Source organism: Aquarana catesbeiana, linkage group LG02, assembly GCF_042186555.1.
Source record: "Aquarana catesbeiana isolate 2022-GZ linkage group LG02, ASM4218655v1, whole genome shotgun sequence".
Classification (NCBI taxonomy): domain Eukaryota; kingdom Metazoa; phylum Chordata; class Amphibia; order Anura; family Ranidae; genus Aquarana; species Aquarana catesbeiana.
This window is the reverse complement of record NC_133325.1, coordinates 262,815,713-262,835,682: the sequence shown is the minus strand read 5'-3', so window position 1 is coordinate 262,835,682 and position 19,970 is coordinate 262,815,713. Positions and strand designations below refer to the sequence as shown.

Below are 19,970 nucleotides of genomic sequence, written 5' to 3'. Positions count from 1 at the left end.
TTAGGTTAAGTATCGCCAGTGCTGGGGAAGGAGGAATTTTAATGTGGGTTATGTTCGAGATTAAACAGAAAATGTTTTCCCAGTATTTATGTATTTTAGTACATGTCCAGAATACATGTAATATGTCACTAGGAGAAGAGTGGCATCTCCAGCATATGTTGGGGATTCTTGGATTAAAGGATTTTATTCTGGCTGGGGTGAGATACCAACGTAGTGTGATTTTCTGCGTGAGTTCCCATAGGGCCATGTACGTAGCTTTGAGGGCAAGGTGCCATTGGTTGTTCTTAAAAGCATGGGCAAGGTCATTTTCCCAACTTTGGTGGGATTTTAGTTTGTGGAAGGTGCGTTTGTTGTGAAGAATGTTATAGAAGTAAGAAATACCTCTGGTTTTAGTGGCTGTGTTGGTGAGGTATTCCCAGGTCTTAGGGTGAATATTGTAGAGGGGAAGGGGTAGAGTATTCAGATAGTGGCGTAATCGGACTTAAGTGAAGTGGTCAGTTGTAGTTAGATTGAATTCAGATTGGAGTTGTGCGAATGTTTTAATGAGGTTGTTATGTATTAGATCCTGTATGAAATGTATGCCTTTGGTGATCCAAGGTGATAAAGAGAGTTTGAGTACTGTGTGTAATAGGGATTCCAAGGGAATGTATGTTGGAGATGTGGTGGGTGTGGATGTCAGTAAGGTTAATGATTTTTTCCAAGCGTGTGCCGATGCTCTCATGGTCGAGGGTAATGATTTTGGTATTATGGTGCCCAGCGGAGTGCTAAGTAGCCATGTTTTCAAATTGGGTCACGTTAGTGAGGAGTTCTCAATTTGTCCCCAAAGTGTGTTTGGGTGTGTTTGGAACCAGGAGGGTAGTTGAGCTAGAATTGTTGCTAAGTAATAGTCCTCGAAGTCTATAGATCCTGTTCCACCAACTAGTTTGTGTTTTACTAGGTTGTGATGGGCACTCCTCGGTTTTTTCCCATTCCAGAGGTATTTGTTGAAAATAGTTTTGAGAGATTTGAAGAAGCTAACTGGCAGAGGTAGAGGTAGGGTTCTAAAATAGTATAGTATTTGGGGGAGGCATATCATCTTAAATGCTGCAAGTCTGCCTGACCATGAGAGTTCATCCTTTGCTATTTGTTGTGAGGTTGATTGAATTTGTTGTAGGAGTGGTAGGTAGTTACATGAGTATATTTTCTTAGTTTCTCTCGGGAGTTGAATGCCCAAGTATGATATGTCAGTTTCTGCCCATTTAAATGGGTATTGTAGTTGTGGGAGGTTTTTCATGGTGGCATTTATGTTTATATCTAGTATGAATGATTTGGTCACATTAGCTTTGTAGTAAGAGACCGAGCTAAACGATTTAAGCAGTTTTTGTACTGCTGCCAGGGAAACAATCGGATCTGTAAGAATTAGAATTACATCATCAGCGAATAGACTGATTTTGTGGTGGGAGAGGCCGATATGCATACCCGAAATGTTAGGATGGGAGCGCACGTGTTCTGCCAGGGGTTCCATAAGCATGTTAAATATTAAGGGGGAGAGGGGGCAACCCTGGCGAGTGCCATTTGTGATGGGGAATGGGTGTGAAAGCATGCCCTCTGTAAACACCTGGGCTTCAGGGTTGGAATATAATGCCAGGATGGCTGTTAGGATTTGCCCCTGGAATCCAAATTTGTGGAGGACCGCTTCTAGGTAGGACCAGTGGACTCTATCGAATGCCTTCTCTGCATCTAAGGAAAGAAGCAGAGAAGGCGTTCCGGTGGATTCAGCATGATGTATGAGGTCAATCATTCTTCTGGTGGCATCCGAGGATTGTCTTCCTCTGGTGAAACCAGTTTAATCTTGGTGTATGATAGTGGGCATAATCTCAAGTAGTCTGGTGGTTATGGTTTTGGAGTAGATTTTTAAGTCTAAGTTGAGTAAGGAGATCGGGCAAAAATTTTGGGGGATATCCGACTGTTTCCCTGGTTTTGGGATAGTTATCACTAGCGCTTTTAAGTATTCTTTCGAGAAGCTAGCAGAGGAGGCAGCGTGATTAAAGAATTCAGTGAGGTATAGGACTAGTTGAGGGGAAAATAGTTTGTAGTATTCCCCTGTTATCCGGTCTGGGCCTGGTGCTTTATCACTAGGCAACGAATCAAAAATAGCTTTGATTTCCTGTTCGGTGAATGGTGCATTCAGGGTAGTCAGATGGTCAGTAGATAGTTTGGGTAGGTTGATCTTATTGAGAAAGTGGTCAATGTCGACTTGTGTGGGTTGGGGGGTATGAGGATCTTGATTTAGGTTGTATAGGTCTTCATAATAGACGCTGAAAGCATCAGCAATGTCTTGGGGGTTACTCAGTGGGGTGTTAGTGTGGGGGTGTTTAAGTTGTGTTATTCTGGTTTTATTTCGTCTACCTTTGAGGCGTTGGGCTAATGTCTTTCCTGCTTTGTTAGAGGTGGAATACGAAGATGCTTTAAATTTCCTTTGAAGGAATTCATACGAGTGAAGGAGAAGGGTTTTCAGTTCCTGTCTGAGGGATATTAGATGGTTTGTCTGTGGGTTTGGAGGGTCAGATTTGTGTTTCTTTTCTAGGTCCGCTATTTGGGCTGTTAATGCATCTACACGCTGCGTCCTCTGTCGCTTATGGTGAGAGCTCAATTTTATGAGCATTCCCCACATATACGCTTTATGTGCCCTCCACACCATGGCAGGGTCGGGTACCGATCCCTTATTCAATGAGAAAATTTCTGAAATGTGTTCTGAAATTTCTGGGGTGTATTTAGCATTTTGAATGATGGAGTTGTTTAGTCTCCAGAGGAATGTATTTTGCTGAAGGTTGTGATCTTGGATTGTAATTGAGGTGGGGGCGTGGTCCGACCATGTCGTGGTGTGGATCGCAGACTTAGATATTTTTTGTAAAATATGCTTATCAGATAAAAACAGGTCGATTCTGGAGTAGGAGCGGTGCCTAGAAGAAAAAAAGGTGAAGTCGCGTTCAGCGCCATGGTGGCATCGCCAGACATCATACAGTTCGTGGGAGTTTATGAACGATTTTAGAGGTGAGTCGCGTCTCTTCGCTGAAGAGATGGAGTCCAAGGACGCATCTGGGACCAGATTGAAGTCCCCACACATAATTGTGTGGCCTTTTTGTATGGGTTTCAATGTGCGGATAAGTCTGCGTAAGAACTTAATTTGGTGTGAGTTCGGAGCATATATATTGATAATGGTGTAAGTTGCTCTATTGATGTTGCAGAGTAGAATAATGAAACGACCTTCAGGGTCTGGGACTACTTTTAGTAGTTGAAAGTCTATGGTATCATTGATAGCTATCATGACTCCTCTAGTCTTAGTAGAGTGTGTTGCATGGAATACATTTGGAAAGTGACGGTTCTTACACAGAAGAGTATTAGGGGCTAGTAGGCGGGTTTCCTGGACACAAAGGATGTCACCTTGGAGAGCCATGACGGTTTTCCATAGTGAGTGGTGTTTGGCGGGATGATTAAGCCCATTAACGTTAAGTGAAAGAATGTTAAACGGCATCCTGTGAGTGTGGAGTTGGTGGGTGCTGTGTACAACACTTACGATTAGTCGTTACCGTGTGGAGCTGGCTGTTTCAGGCGATGTGATGGGTAAGATGGGTTATGGAGATCCGAGATTTAGGTCAGATGAGTTCCGCGTGGAGGATCAGTGACCGTTGCTTCTGACTGGCCAGGGGGCCGAGGCTAGGATGGACTAGTAGACTGCAAATAGAGCAATACGTTAGGTAGCAAGACAATTACAGTCAAATAAAGATCGTGGATATATTTAAAGAACAATGAAAATTTTGAAAAAGATCAGCGATGTGAACCGTAGAATTAGCTTGCGGAGTAATAGGTGTCGATTATATCGTTTCAAGAATAAAAAATTTGAGAGAAATAAAAACGAAAACAGAGAACAAATTAGAGGGGGTGCTGAGCACCTTGAAAACCTCTGTATTGGGGGTACAAAGAGTTAATACCGCGGGTAGCAGAAGACAAGAATAACAGATAGCCATAGCACAGGGGAGCTATTATAACTGTTATCGGCTTCATGAATTCTGGGAGGTGATAACTTTCATTTAATGTTTTGATCTAGTTGTCTGCGGGGTGAGGATGTACTTCTGTCATGTAGAGCAGGGTTAGGCGGTTCTGGGTTTATACCCCAGGCGTGAAGTAGTTTCAGGCCTTTTTCTAGTTCCCCTATTGCGTGGGTTTGACCGTTGCGAACTATGAGAATGGTGGTGGGGTATCGCCATTTGTATTGCAGCTTGTGATTTTGCAGGCCTTTGGTGATCGGGTTCAGTTGGCACCTCATTTGGAGGGTGTATTTTGAGAGATCAGGGAAGAGTTGAATCCCTGTATAGGGAGCTGGTAATGGCGATTTAGCCCTGAGTCCCATGAGCAGTTTTTCTTTGATGTGATAGAAGTGAACCCTCATCAGGACATCTCTGGGGACCGAGGCAGCTAGATGAGATGGTTTAGCGATTCTATGGATCCTATCCACAATGACGTCCCTCGGGGAAGCCTCAGGGAGAACTAAATGCATCAGTTCTTTTGCATAGCGAGGCAGATCTGCGGGTAGTATGGATTCAGGAACCCCCTCAGCCTAACGTTGTTCCTGCGAGATCTGTCTTCTAAGTCGGCCAGCTTGGCGCGCATCCATGTCTGTTCCTCTCTAACAGCTTCATAGGCTTCAATGGTGTCATTCACTGTGGAGGTGCAGGCATGTATTCCTCTCTCAGCGTTTGTCACTCTATCATCCAGTGTGTGGATGTCAGTGGTGATCTTGTGAAAGAGGGATGATAGATCTGTCATGAGGGAGGTCTGCAGGGATATGAGCATATCCTTGAGTGTTGTATCCATGACTGGCTGGCCTGAGGTGGGGAAGGAGGACATGGATGAGTGTAGGGCCTGGTCTAATGAGTAGGGGATAGGAGCCTGGGCCTCAATTTGCGAGTACCGCGACCGCTGCGGCATCACGTCTAGCCTCATCTTTGCCTTTGCTGGGCTGCCTAGGCTGGGGTCACCTTCTGGGGTATGGGAGAGGCTGTCCACAGTACCTGTGTCCAGAGGATCATCTGTAAAATCATCCGGGAGGTCCGTGTATGCTGTGGACGACGCGGCCTGGCTGGCGCCATCTTGGTTTTTCCAGCCCGCCGGCTTGTAGGCGAATTCAGTAAGTTTTTGTGGTTTGTGATCAGTTAATCTCTTTCTGGAAGGCATCCTCTTTGTCCCCTAACTGTGAGGAGCACGGATGGGTGAGTGTGGATCGTCTTTGGCAGCCGATGGCATTGGATTCTGTCCCCTGGCTTTAGAGCTGTGGAATCAGGCGTCCATCTGCTATCCCGGCTGGCCACGCCCCCCGGGTGTATTCACTTTTGTGAGATACTGTATATATTTTTTACTTCACAGGTTTCTTTAAACTGACTTAATCTGCAGATTGAAGTTCATCCCTTCAATCTGTAGCTGAAGAAACAGAAATATACAAAAAGAAACAATGTCTCTTTTTACCTTTCTGTTTCAGGGCTGAGCAATGTTGTTAATAAACACTACCCGGCTGCATTTTTTCTTTTGTTGACAGCTCCAATTGCCGGGACTTGGCTTACACTTCAGCTGTCAATGGGGGAACCCACTGACAGCTGAATGAGTCATCGTTTGCTAATGATGAGGCGGCCCCGCTCCTTAACAACCGATAATTGCTGCCTTATTTCTTTTTACATTTCAGCTGTCAGTGGGGGAATCCCACTGACCAGGGGCGGCCCGTCCATTAAGGGAGCACAGGCGCTGCCTTCCCTTTCCATTGCCGCCACCACCCATATCCATGTGTCTGGCCCCTTTAAGGACGCTGGGAGCATGAAATCCAATGCCGGGTGTGCTGTGGAGAGGTAGGAGCTGGCAATTAGCCAACAACTGAGCGGCCAGCTCAGAGAAGAAAGAGCGGAGCCCAGCCCTGAAGGCCTGAAAGTACAGGTCTCAGGTATTGGAGCATTTGCACGAGTACCAAATACTCGTGCAAATGCTTAGTATTAACACCGATACTGATACCAGTATCGGTGCAACCCTACCAAGAAGGCAAGATGCTCAAATCTATTTAACAGAGGGGTTGTCCTTCCTACTGAATAAAAACTAGCTTTAAATAATTGCAGGGAAGGAGAAAGCGGTCAAACTTGTTGCCCCTTTAATGGAGTCAAAAGTTTTGAACCATACTAACTGAATCGGTGGACAGGCCCATGGTAAGTGGTATATGTTATACACCATTGCCCAAAAGAACATCAGAGTAACCTTTTGTAAACAAAACATTTTCTTGTCTTACTGGTCCTTGCCCAGCTTAGAAAACTGTGAAAAGGGGGTAATAGGATAGAAATCATTTGTTTAGTAAAGTGAATGTTCATTGAACTTAGTGAAAAAGTTAAGTTGAGTTAACTTAAACAAACCAGTCATTTTCATCATATGCAATTGCACGTGGCTGGGTATTCCAAGTAAACACAGCTTTTTTTTTTCTTTTTCCTTACATATATTTTTCAAAGTCAACATTCACATTGCAATGTGGGTATTCACTTTGTTAGGTAAACATCCTCTGGTCCTTTAGTTCTTTAGTAAATCACACCCAATTCATAGATACATTTATATTGGATGACTGTATTTCTGCTAATGAAGGAGAAATAAAATGTAGTCATTGAATGTACAGAGAAGGGCTGTTTCCTTGCCTCTGCTGCCCATAAACACAGGCCTATTGTGGCACATGGTAAATTCAGCTCTGGCTATACTTGATTTGTGGAGTTTGGATGCATCTTATGGTCAGCTATATTTGATGGTCTGGAAATGTATATTCTATTATTAATATTTGAAGTGCATAATATTCTTAAGTGCTCGGTTGTAACTTAATTTATACTCTATAGTGTTTACTCATAGGCTCAATAATGCTTGATCGAGCATAAAAAATCTACAACGTGAGCATCAAATGACATCAGTGATTAAAATGATAGAAAGTGATATACCCATATACAATATCTGGGCATTGTTAAATACTGTAAAACTAGCTAAACTATAATAATAATAATAATAATAATAATAGAGTGTTCTTTCAATCCTTAAAGTTATATTTCTGAAAGAAAACAAAACTGTACCTGGTACAACTCCCCAAAGCTTGGCTACCTGGAATTCGCCAGGAGGAGCTTTTAGACAGAAATCTCTCTATACATTGATTAAACTATATATAACATACATTTTTAACATTACTAAATGTACCAATATATAAAATATTAACAAACCCATATCTATTCATGGGTATAAAATATAATATAAGAATCAGAAACCAAAATAGAAAACTCATATTTTAAACAATAAACTTGCAGATTCAGACATAGAAGTATACCTTTTTAACCCTTTCCTTATAGAGGTATCCAGGTACTACACAAAGGGGTTGATTTACCAAAGGGATGTAGAGTGACTATACTTAATGACTAAGGTGTTCACTTCAATAGTCCAGTCACATACAAGCAAAAATCTTCTTTTTTTCTTTTAATTCCCTTGCACATGATTCAGTATTTAAAGTGTATACATGTTGGTCTTTTCAATTCACACCTAATGATTTTCAAATATGTTGCTTACGGTCACACCATATTAATGCTTTTGCAACAACACAATTAATGTATGTAATATTTTTTAATTTGCACCAACAGTTACATTTTCAGGACAAGCTTTTGAGAGTGTCCCTTTCTTTTTGGTGACCAGAGTAATGATACATAAAGGTTTAGCAAAATGTTAAAAAAAAAATCTGCAAAGATTTAAATAAAAGAGCTGCAACCCATCATAACAGATCAACAGCTCAACTCATTATAAGAGAGGATAAATCCTCCAAATCTTTCAAAAAACCCAGTGCTGGCCTTCAGGCAACTACCCAAACAAGCATTAATAAATTTGCAGAGAACTTTATTCTGACCACAGAGATGCATACATTGGAACGAAACATTGCAGACATCAGCTGCTCCTAGATTGTAAGCTCTAACGAGCAGGGCCCTCTGATTCCTCCTGTATTGAATTGTATTGTACTTGTATTGTCTGCCCTAATGTTGTAAAGCGCTGCGTAAACTGTCGGCGCTATATAAATCCTGTAAATTAATAATAATAATAACATTAAAGGCTAAAAACTGTTCAGACACATCAATCCATTAAAAAAGTGATATACACAAAAGGAACCTTTAATATTACTGGATCATACAGTTGCACTTCTGGTAATGTGGTATACCTCATTCAATGTAATAATTGCAACCAAAGCGGATCCATTGGTGAAACAGGGCAGAAATTACATAAAAACAATGAATCTACACAGACACGCCATAAAAGATCAAAATATACTAATAGAGTTTTAAAGAAAAAAACTTTCTGTTGTCAATACATATCTTAATTTAGGCCAAGTTATATCATTACTGGGTTTTTGTGCTTGTTTATGCTATGCTAATAGATCAATGCTGTTGGGAGGGCTTGGCAAGTTGCTTTGAATAGTTTTCTGTAAACATCATAGCATGTTGATGCATGCAAACAGTGGACTGGATTTTGGGAGGAGTTTTTTTTTTTTTGTTTAAAACTTTTAGGCATACTGTATGGTTTTGATAAAGGTTTGTAAGCAGGTTGAATGACACCATACAAAAATAAGGTTATAAGACATTAACATATTTAGTCTGGAAACTACTGAGTGACAAGAGGCATTATTTTCCCAATGTAGAACAGAGGAAATGGCTCCAGGGGGACTTTAGAGGCAGTAGCTTACCAGGTAATGAGAGTACAAAGAGGTGAGGAATGTACAGTATCAAATCAAAATGTTTTTATTTTAACAGCATAAAAAGGGTGGTTGTGAACACCAAAGGCATAGTTAAAAACAGAGACAATATATGCATAGTACCACACAATTGTAACAATGCTCATAATCTGGAACACATGGTCGGTCTCATAGTTTAGGAGGCCAAGCCAAGGAAGCGTTTTCAGAAATTCCAACATGTTTGAAATATGGTATTATTTCTTCTTTGGGGAAGATCAGAGCATATTATAATTCTCTAAAAATATAGTCAGCACAGGTACATAGGGTAACATTAGTCTTCAAAGGCTGCCCCACCACATTAGACTCGCAAAAGGAAGATGGTGAAAAGGGATATCATAGCCAAAATCATGGAATGATTGTTGTACAGATGGATCAACAGAGAGTAAGTAAAAACAGGGAAAAATAAAAATGGAAAACAGACACCTCATCACAGTGCATCACCTCCAGGGTGTTTTTTTGTGTTTGTTTTCCTTTTTTTTTTTTTTTTTTTTGCATTTCTTTTTTTTTGCATTTTTTTTAACTTAATCTCTGTTGATTCCTCTGTACAACAATTTTTTGTACCTAGGAAGGCTCCTCAAGTGTGATCCTTGTGAGCAGCAATTTGACGCCATTACAGTCACACCTAACATCTATTTTTTTGTGGCTCATCATTCCATCATTTTGGCTATTATATCCCTTTTCACTATCTTCCTTTTGTGAGTCTAATGCGGTGGGGCAGACTTTGGAGACTAAAGTTACCCTGTGTACCTGAAGAATACTAGTGTCTTCTGCTAGCAAATGGCGGGGCCCTTGTTTTAAGAGAAGGTTTAAACAAGCTTCCATGGAGCAGTAATTCTCTAGAATGTTCTGTTAGGTAGAGATTTAAAAGGGCAAACTACTAGAGATGGCAGCTCCAAGCAAGCATCCAGTGACACTAAAAAGGGAAATTGGTGTCTGCATGCAGTGTCAGTAAGAAGGATGTTGGGTTTACACCCGCTCACCAGTCTTCTGTGCGATGACACAGCAATAGTCCCAGGTGCTGGTTCAGGCTCCTGATGCTCCTAGCAATGTTGTAAAGGCACAAGATCTCTTGCTGATGGCCGATCGAGATGACTGGTAGTGAAACTCGCAAGGTGAACAGGCAGCGGCCAACCCGATACTCGGATAGGTATCTCGATCCCTGAAAGGTGTGGGTGATCTCTGCTGAGCTGAGTGGTGCCGGGCTGCTGAATAGGGTCCCTGGACTAAATAGTAGTGGGCCACGTGGCTGTCTCTGCTCCTGGCTCTCCTCAGGCCTCCTCACTCCACCATCTCCAGGCAACACTCTCCTGGCAGTCTCTGGAAAAGCTTGGCTTTCTGATGCTGCCAGAGTCTCTCTCTCTCAGTCTCAGCAGTTTTCCTCACACCTGTCACCTCACCACACTCTCTCTCTCTCTCCCTCTCTCTCTCCTCAGACCACTCTCCTTATTCTCTTCACAGACTATTTTTTCCCGGCTTCAGGATATCCCTCCTCCTCTGTTGGGGCACACAGTCCCTGGTGTCAGAGTGTGTCTCTCTTCTCACTCTGGCACCTCAGTTCCTTCCCCTCACACACTCCTCCTCTCCTCACTGTTAAGTGTCACTGTGTCCCAGCAAAGGACTTTTTGAGCCTTGGTATCTCCCTCTCTTTTAAGCAATCTCTTCTCCTCTGTGTCCTGTCAGCACTCTCTCTCTCTTTTACCTCAGTACTTTCCTCTCTTCCATCCCCTCAGCACTTCCTGAAACTCCCCTTTTTCCCAGTGTTCTCTCTCTCTTTCAGTTTTTTTGGAGAAATTGCATTAAAACATGCCTGCTACATATATATTACATATATATATATATATATATATATATATATATATATATATATACAGTGGGGATGGAAAATATTCAGACCCCCTTACATTTTTCACTCTTTGTTATATTGCAGCCATTTGCTAAAATCATTTAAGTTCATATTTTTTTTCCTCATTAATGTACACACAGCACCCCATATTGAAAGAAAAACACAGAATTGTTGACATTTTTGCAGATTTATTAAAAATGAAAAACTGAAATATCACATGGTCCTAAGTATCCAGACCTTTTTCTGTGACACTCATATATTTAACTCAGGTGCTGTCCATTTATCCTGATCATCCTTGAGATGGTTCTACACCTTCATTTGAGTCCAGCTGTGTTTGATTATACTGGTTGGACTTGATTAGGAAAGCCACACACCTGTCTATATAAGACCTTACAGCTCACAGTGCATGTCAGAGCAAATGAGAATCATGAGGTCAAAGGAACTGCCTGAAGAGTTCAGAGACAGAATTGTGGCAAGGCACAGATTACAAGGTTACAAAAAGTTACAAAAAAATGTATGCTGCACTTAAGGTTTCTAAGAGCACAGTGGCCTCCATAATCCTTAAATGGAAGACGTTTGGGACGACCAGAACCCTTCCTAGAGCTTGCCGTCCGGTCAAACTGAGCTATCAGGGGAGAAGAGCCTTGGTAAGAGAGGTAAAGAAGAACCCAAAGATCACTGTGGCTGAGCTCCAGAGATGCAGTTGGGAGATGAGAGAAGTTGTTGAAAGTCAACCATCACTGCAGCCCTCCACCAGTAGGGGCTTTATGGCAGAGTGACCTGACGGAAGCCTCTCCTCAGTGCAAGACACATGAAAGCCCGCCTGGAGTTAGCTAAAAAACACCTGAAGGACTCCAAGATGGTGAGAAATAAGATTCTTTGGTCTGATGAAACCAAGATAGAACTTTTTGGCCTTAATTCTAAGCATTATGAGTGCAGAAAACCAGGCACTGCTCATCACCTGTCCAATACAGTCCCAACAGTGAAGCATGATGGTGGCAGCATCATGTGCTGTGGGGGTGTTTTTCAGCTGCAGGGACAGGACGACTGGTTGCAATCGAGGACAAGATGAATGCGGCAAGTACAGGGATATCCTGGAGAAAAACCTTCTCCAGAGTGTTCAGGACTTCAGACTGGGCGGAAGGTTTACCTTCCAATAAGACAATGACCCTAAGCACACAGCTAAAATAACGAAGGAGTGGCTTCACAACAACTCCGTGACTGTTCTTGAATGGCCCAGCCAGAGCCCTGACTTAAATCCAATTGTTCCAATTGTGTGGTACCATGTCTGCATATATTGTCTCTGTTTTTAACTATGCCTTTGATGTTCACAACCACCATTTTTATGATGTTAAAATAAAAAAAAACTTTTTGATTTTATACATTCCTCACCTCTTTGTACTCTCATTACCTGTTTAGCTACTGCCTCTAAAGTCCCCCTGAGGCCCTTTCCTCTGTTGTATATTGTTTGTGGGATGTGGCAGATAGTTTCCAGCTACTTACAACACTAGGCTATTTCTAGCTATTATATTTGCCCAATTGGGCTAAGCAGTTTGTGAGAACACTGTAGTCAATAAGTACAATTAGGTTTGTGTAGCAATTCAGCTATATAATAGAGCCTGGATTCTGTGAGCAATAAAGCACACAACAATTACATCACATGGGTTGGCCCATCTGGTTGTTGACAAAGCATCTGAAAAGGGGTCAGCAGCAGTGTCAAGGAAGCTTTATGGAGTAGTGTGATAAAAAAAAGTCACAAAGTTGAAAATAGTGCAGCCGATACCCTACTGTGGCAGAGGACTGAGACCTAAGGGAGGCCAATAGTTTTGTTTTTTTAGCCTCCAATGCAATACGTGTAGAGGAAGGGTATTAGGAGTCCTATAGAAATTGAGCTTTGGATTTAAGGGCCAGGGGAAGTCAGGATTTCCTATGATGATCATCAAAATGTCCTACAAATGTAGACAATTCAGAACATTTCAGGAGCAAGTCCCAGATTTTCACTAGTGGAGAAATGTTAAAGGGTAAATATGATTTAGGGTGTGCCATAGGGTGTACCCAAAAAAGAGAGCACGGGAGAACAAGTGAAAAATAATTTTTCTATTCTCAACCTCAGATTATAAAATGCATTAGGAAAACAATCTAATGCCGCGTACACACGGTCGGAATTTTCGACCGGACTGGTCTGACGAATGCCGACGGACCAAATCCAGCGAACAATCCGATCGTGTGTGAGCTTCACCGGACCTTCAGTGGACCTTTCCAGTCGCAAATCTGACGGACTTTAGATTTGGAACATGCTTCTCTGCCAGACCCAGAAATCTGGTCGTCTGTATGCTAGTCCGACGGACAAAAACCAACGCTAGGGCAGCTATTGGCTACTGGCTATCAACTTCCTTATATTAGTCCAGTGTACGTCATCACGTACGAATCCGTCGGACTTTGGTGTGATCGTGTGTAGGCAAGTCCGGTCGTTAGAAAGTCTGTCAAAAGTCTGTCGAAAGTCTGTCAGACAGGCTGTCAGACTTTTGTAGCTGAAAAGTCTGACCGTGTGTACGCAGCATAAGACATGTAAATATCCAAAAATATCCCAAAAAAGCACTCAAATTGTGAAATGTTTATACTATTCTTATCATAAAATAAACAGAGACTGAATCAAAACAATCCAGTAATAGTTAAGTCCTATAAAATGTTCATTCGTGTCCAACAGAATGTCCCTATATCACCACAGTGAAAGACATACAGTATGCTCTCTTGTGCCAAAAAAATCTTCACTCGTATCAATGCTTCACCAACCTTATCCCTCCAGTGGAAAGGAGGCTTACCAGAGTTCCAGCCTTCTTTCCACTGGAGGGATAAGGTTGGTGAAGGACTGATGCAAGAGAAGACTTTTGGCACAATTTCACTGTGGTGATATATGGACATCCTGTTGAACATGAATGAACATTTCATAAGACTTAAAGAGGAACTGCAGTCTGCTCACATAATTTGTAATAAAAACATCTTTGCCATTCTGAAGCTTCCCTCCAACCACTTTGCATATTATTTTATATATATTGTAATTCTGTACAAATATGCTGCAGAAATATCCCTTCACTAAGTCTGGCTGCATCCATTTTAACTCTGGGCAGCTGAAGCTGATGCCTGTTCACTTCCTGGATTTACACAGACACACAGAGGCACACCTCCAGCTCTGCAGCCCTGTAGCGTTCATTGGCACTTTTATGACTCATCCCCCCTCCCTTCCTGGCAAACTCTCACAAGAGTGAGAGAGAGAGTGCTGTGCATGATGTCATAAGCCTAGCCTTTTTTTCCAGACAAGAAAGAGGAAGTGGGCTGTACAAGGTATTTACTGGCAAAAATAATGTTTTACAATCCAAAGTTAAAAGGAGAGAGGTGAATTCTCTACACAATAGCAAAAATGTATACTCATTAGCCCCAAAATTAAGGGGTCTAAATTGTATTTTTTGAAACATTAAATAATGTAATGCTCATCTCAATTATTTTAACTTATGCTAATATCCAATGATTACGTCTGAGCGCATGGACAGTTCTATTTTTTTGCACCAGACATTTTGTTGTATACACCGCTACAGAGAAATGTATTTGGCTGTTCAAATGTCACATGACTATGGCAAGCATGTAACCAGGCTTTTTGCTACAAAATTGATTCTTTAAATATATTCCAACAAGCTTCTAAAAAAAGTGTACTATGGTGGATATGAGCTTCAATGGTGATTTATAAATTTGGTGGTTTTAGACAAGGTCAAAGGGTTTACAAATACAGATGAGGCTCAGAGGTCATATTGTGGGATTTTCAATTGTTTAGGGGAAGGGTGCTGATTTTTATTTTATTTTAGCAGCTTTTTTTAAGCTTTAGCTGCTTAAAGGATAAGTGTACTTACCTAGCTTAAAGTGGATGTAAACCCTCATATATACCTGGTGAAGTGAACAGCCTCAGATGATACACAGAGAGAAAACAAATCTCCCTACATAAGTTTACATGTATATCTGCTGTCTTCAGCTTTATACAGTAATACCTTGGATTACGAGCAAAATTAATTCCAGAAGAATGCTTGTAATCCAAAGCACTCGTATATCAAAGCGAGTTTCGCCATAGGAAATAATGGAAACTCAGGTAATCCGTTCCACAGCCACTGCTTGTCTATGCAGTACTGCATGTGGCCAGAGGTGCGGGGGCGCCGGAGACACTCTGAAACACTCGGAGACCACTGGGAGACACTAGGAAACGCTTGGAGACACGCAGGAACTGTTCAAGCGTTTCCGAGTGTCTCCAAACGGCTCAGAGTGGCTCAGAGCGTTACTGGCGCCCCCCCGCACCTCTGGCCAAATGAGGTACTGCATACCCCAGAGAAATTAATCCTGCTCATCTTGCGAGACAACGCTCGCAAAGCGAGTTAGGATTTTTTTTTTTTAAAACAACTCGTATTGCGAAACACTCGTAAACCGCGTTACTTGCAATCCGAGGTTCACTGTATATACTTTAGAAAGTGCACATCATGTTACAGATTTTCTCTTCCTGTTCAACACTGAGAGTGAAGTCTGGGCACACAGCCAAGACAGCTGATTGGAGGAAAGGCACACACCGCTACTCCACATTTGCAAAGGAAGGAAGGAATGTACAGAGTTCCGCTGTGAGATGGCAAGCTGTCTGCTTATCTATTTATAGCAACCTCCCGCAACACAAATTTCAGGCTGCTTTTATCTCCTGTGTCGGAGAACTTGTTATCAGGCTGATAACAGAGCTGGGGAGCAGGAGAAAGCCACATCATTCAGTGCTTTGAAGAGAGATAAAGAAACACTACAGATATTTGTGCCCAGCTCAAATTTCATGAATCGGGTTTACATGCACTTTAAATAATAATACCAGTAAATATTTTTTTGAATGACTGAACAATTATTTATCTCTTTTAAACTTACTTTTCAATCTTTTTCAGTTTCATTTTTCATTTTCACAGCAATAAAGTATCGCTAATGTATCTGCACCTTTTGCCTAATATATTCACCAAGCAGGAGTGTCTCCAACTCAGGGTGTCATCAGGCAACCCCAGGTGGATTAAGCCTCCCAGTTACCACCCATTACAATGGGTAATTGTCCCATTTCTACTTCCCAGGGGCAACTGTCGCTCTTGAAGCAATGGAAATATTCCCTCAGGAAACAGTTTTCATAAACCGTACTTTGTTAGACTGAAAGAAATGATCATCTGAGTAGCAGGAGGAGTATTGTGGGTGGGTGGAATGGAGGCATGTTTCTATGGGGAAGGAGGGAATAGTGGATCCATCCCCCCTCCTCCTCCCTCCTCCCCCATCTCTCTCCCTCCCCCCATCTCCCTACCTCCCCCCTTCTCTTTCCTCCCCTTTTTCTCCCCCCTCCCTCTCCTTCCCTCCCCTCCCCTCTCCTTCCCTCCCCTCCCTTCATGCCTGCCCCTTCCCCTTTCTTCTCAGCCCCATTCCCTTTTTCCTCTTCCCCTTTGTCTCCCCCCCTTCTTACCCTATCCCCTCCCTCCTCCTCCCCTTCCTTACCCTCTCATCTTTCTTCTCAGTTCATTTTTCATTGAGCAATAATTTTTTATATACATATTTTGTTCAGTTACTGCGGAAGATCTATCATCCACCTGTACACATCCCCCATATCTGCCGTAGGGGAACCCTGTGGTGTTCTGGCTGTGCTTCTGTGTTTGGACTCTCAGGTAAGCGGCTGTGCACCCATTCCTTTTGCCCTTTTTTCCCTTATGTTAATAAAAACACTTCATACCTATTTTGCCTATGCGTGTGGTCTTACTACACCTATGTACAACTATGTCTTTTGTTACTGTGTTTTGTTATAATCTGATACTTCTATTGTAGATTTATCCTCCTGATGAAGCGGTCATAGACCGCGAAACATGCAGAGGACCACATGTCCCGTGAGGACCTTCTATACTTTTGACTCCAATCTTAGAGCATTCATGTATCTACTTAAAGTGGGGTTCCACCCAAATTTTGAACAATATCTGTATGTATTCTCTTCCTTGCCTAGATGCTGACATGCCGTTTAAAAAAATTTAAATCACCGTAATTACCTTTTATTTTTCTATTCTTCTTTGCACTTCCTGGTTCTCCTCCCGTGGGAGTAGGCGTGTTTCTAGCCTCTCCCAGACTCCTGGGAGCTAGTCTCAGGCTTCCCAGGATGCCACTGAGCATGTGCGGGAATGAGCGGTGAATGCTGGGAGCACAGCATTCACCACATCCAGGAAATAAATGCTTGTGGGCTTCAAATGCCCACAATGAAGATGGAAACCGCCTGCAGTGAATAATATAAGTTATTCTTTCCGACGAAATCTGACACAGGCGGACATATTACACACAATTTGTGAGTATGTAATGCTGAGAAGAAAAGTTTGTGAATGAACTAAAAAAAAAAAAAAATTATAGATAGGTGGACCCCCGCTTTAACTGTATCAACACCTCTTGTTTTTAAATTGTTTTGTATTGATTAGAAATCATGTATAGTCTTTTTTTTATATGTAAAATAAAATAACATTTTTGTCTTTAAAGTGTATATTGCCCTATTGGTACCGAGTCCCTTTTTTTCTTAGTGGAGACTAGTTTTTGGAACTGTCTCTACTCCCCATTTTGCACCATGGGAATTAAGTCAACAGATAAGCAAGGCCCTTATTTACTATAGACAAAGCACAAGCGGGGTTTTATTACAACAATAAAATAATGCAGAAGATGCAACAGGGATAACAGGCTTAACCTTTGTATGCCTAACTTTTATTTTTCCTGTGGGCATAGGGGGGTGCAATGTGAGTGATATAATTTGAAGTGTTTAGGTGCACACTGTTCTTGCACTTAGTTTTTCTTTCTCACTCTATGCAGTGGTGTGCTGTAAACAAAAGTCAGTTCAATCTGCTCCCTGGGTATTCCTCTACCACTGGCCACAGATGTCTTGCTCTGAATCCCTTGACATCTGAATGGTACTGTTCACAAACATTATGCAGATGCCCCTGCTACTTATCTAATTCCTGCTCTCTCAAAGCATCTTCTGGGGAGACAAATTTGGGGGTTGATTTACTAAAGACAAATAGTGCAGTTGCTCCAGAGATTAGTAAATGAGGTAAAGCTTCACTTTGCAAAGAGCACTCAATCATGTGCAAGGAAAATTTAAAAAAAATAATTTTTGCTTGCACATGATTGGATGATGGAGTTCAGCAGACCTTCTGCTCATTTTCTAATATCTGGAGTAACTGCTCTTGAAGAGTGCACCTGCCTTTTCTTTATTAAATCAACCCCACTGTCTCTTAGACTGTCCATGGAAATGTTACTGTTCCATAGCAATAGGTTTACAGTAAAAATTTGAGGCAAACAGCTAAAAATACACAGGAAACACATATATGGGGGGTTGGTTTATCAGAAAAAAGGATTTGTATTTCTGCTCATCCAGTCCTGAGGTTTACATATATTTGTCCTACAGCAAAGGCCCTGTCTGGTAAGGCAAGAGACGTGATTTTTCTCTGTCGCAATTAAGCTTGCTTGTGCTTGAACAACAAAATGAGAAGCTGCGGACTCATAAGATAATCTCTATGTCACACTGCTATTTCCTCCAATCAGTATGTGCCTTGTTAGCATACGAGTACTTCAGCACAGCTGACTGATTCCTTATACTGCTTCTCCTTCTCCCAGGCTGAGCTCTGCTGTACAGGGACTGGAAGAGGCTGATATCTGGTCAAATGTGGGTACTTACACTGCTTTTATTTAAAAAAAACATTTAATATTGTATGAATGACTACAGAGCTGCATTAAATTGTGTATTTTCTATTTACCTGGAGTTTAGTTTTGAAACATCCCACAAGGATGCTATTTAAAGGATCTGTGTATTTTACATTTTGCCCTCAGATCAGCTTGCAAAGACTCTACCCCCTTAATTGTATTTCATTTGTAATTTTTTTTTTTGCATTGGTACTTGTTCCATATGGCAATATCAAGCTCCTGATGCCATTTTTTACAGTAATTTTCCTATTAGCCTTATAAATTTACAGAATTTACAAACAAAATTCATCCCAATATACTTCAGGGGTTCCATGCTATGTTCAGGTCTGCCAAACCTTAAACAGGATTTGCTGAACCCTCGGGGAATCAAAGCCTGGCAGATTCACTCATTCTGATTAACCAGATGTACTTGTATGCCTCTGCTACCTAAGCAGCCAACTTATACTGATTGCCAAAACTCTTTCTTACATACAGTATAAACTGCCAGTTCTAAATTTCTTTGGCAGATACACCGATTCAAATACATGCCCCGTGTGTATTTTATAGTGCTTTCTGTTTCCAAGAAAACATAAAGAGAGGATGATACTGGACCTTACTGTGAAAGGTGTGGGGTCTAATTTATGTTTCTACTGACACCTGACAGGTATGTAAATGTACATAACTACACCAGAGAATTCTTGGCTGCTACAGCGGTATACTTTAAAGCTGAATAGGACTAAAGAGAGGTCTGGAGGGCAAAAGGAAGGAATTTGTTCCTTGATTAGCACTAATAGACACTATATTGTCAAAAGTATTGGGACACCTGCCTTTCCACGCACAAGAACATTAATGGCATCCAAGTCTTATGCCCTGTACACACGATCGGATGTTCCAACAACAAAATCCATGGATTTTTTCTGAAGGATGTTGGCTCAAACTTGTCTTGCATACACACGATCACACAAATCTTGTCAGAAATTCCGAACGTCAAGAGCGCGGTGACGTACAACACGTACAACGAGATGAGAAAAATGAAGTTCAATAGCCAGTGGGGCTCTTCTGCTTGATTCTGAGCATGCGTGCACTTTGTGCATCTGAATTGTGTACACACGATTGGAATTTAAGACAACAGATTTTGTTGTTGGAAAATTTGAGATCCGGATCCCAAATTTTGTGTGACGGAAATTGCTATGGAAAATGTCCAATGGAGCCTACCCACGGTCGGAATTTCCGCCAACAAGCTCCCATCGAACATTTTCCATTGGAAAATCCAACCGTGTGTACGGGGCATTAGTCTGTAGGGTTCAATACTGAGTTGGCCCACCCTTTGCAACAATAACAGCTTCAACTCTTCTGGGAAGACTGTCCACAAAGTTTAGGAGTGTGTCTATGGGAATGTTTGACCATTCTTCCAGAAGTGCATTTGTGAGGTCAGGCACTGATGTTGGAGGAGAAGGTCTGGCTCACAATCTCTGCTCTAATTCATCCCAAAGGTGTTCTATCAGGTTTGAGGTCAGGACTCTGTGCAGGCCAGTCAAGTTCCTCCATCCCAAATTCGCTATCAGTATT

General features: G+C 41.8%; 1 protein-coding gene across 1 annotated transcript in view; it reads right to left on the bottom strand.

Annotated features, from left to right (window-relative positions):
- The window catches only part of GPC6 (glypican 6), a 1,118,958-nt gene that overhangs the window by 697,793 nt on the left and 401,195 nt on the right, over positions 1–19,970 (bottom strand). The gene's annotated exons all lie outside the window — the stretch shown is intronic.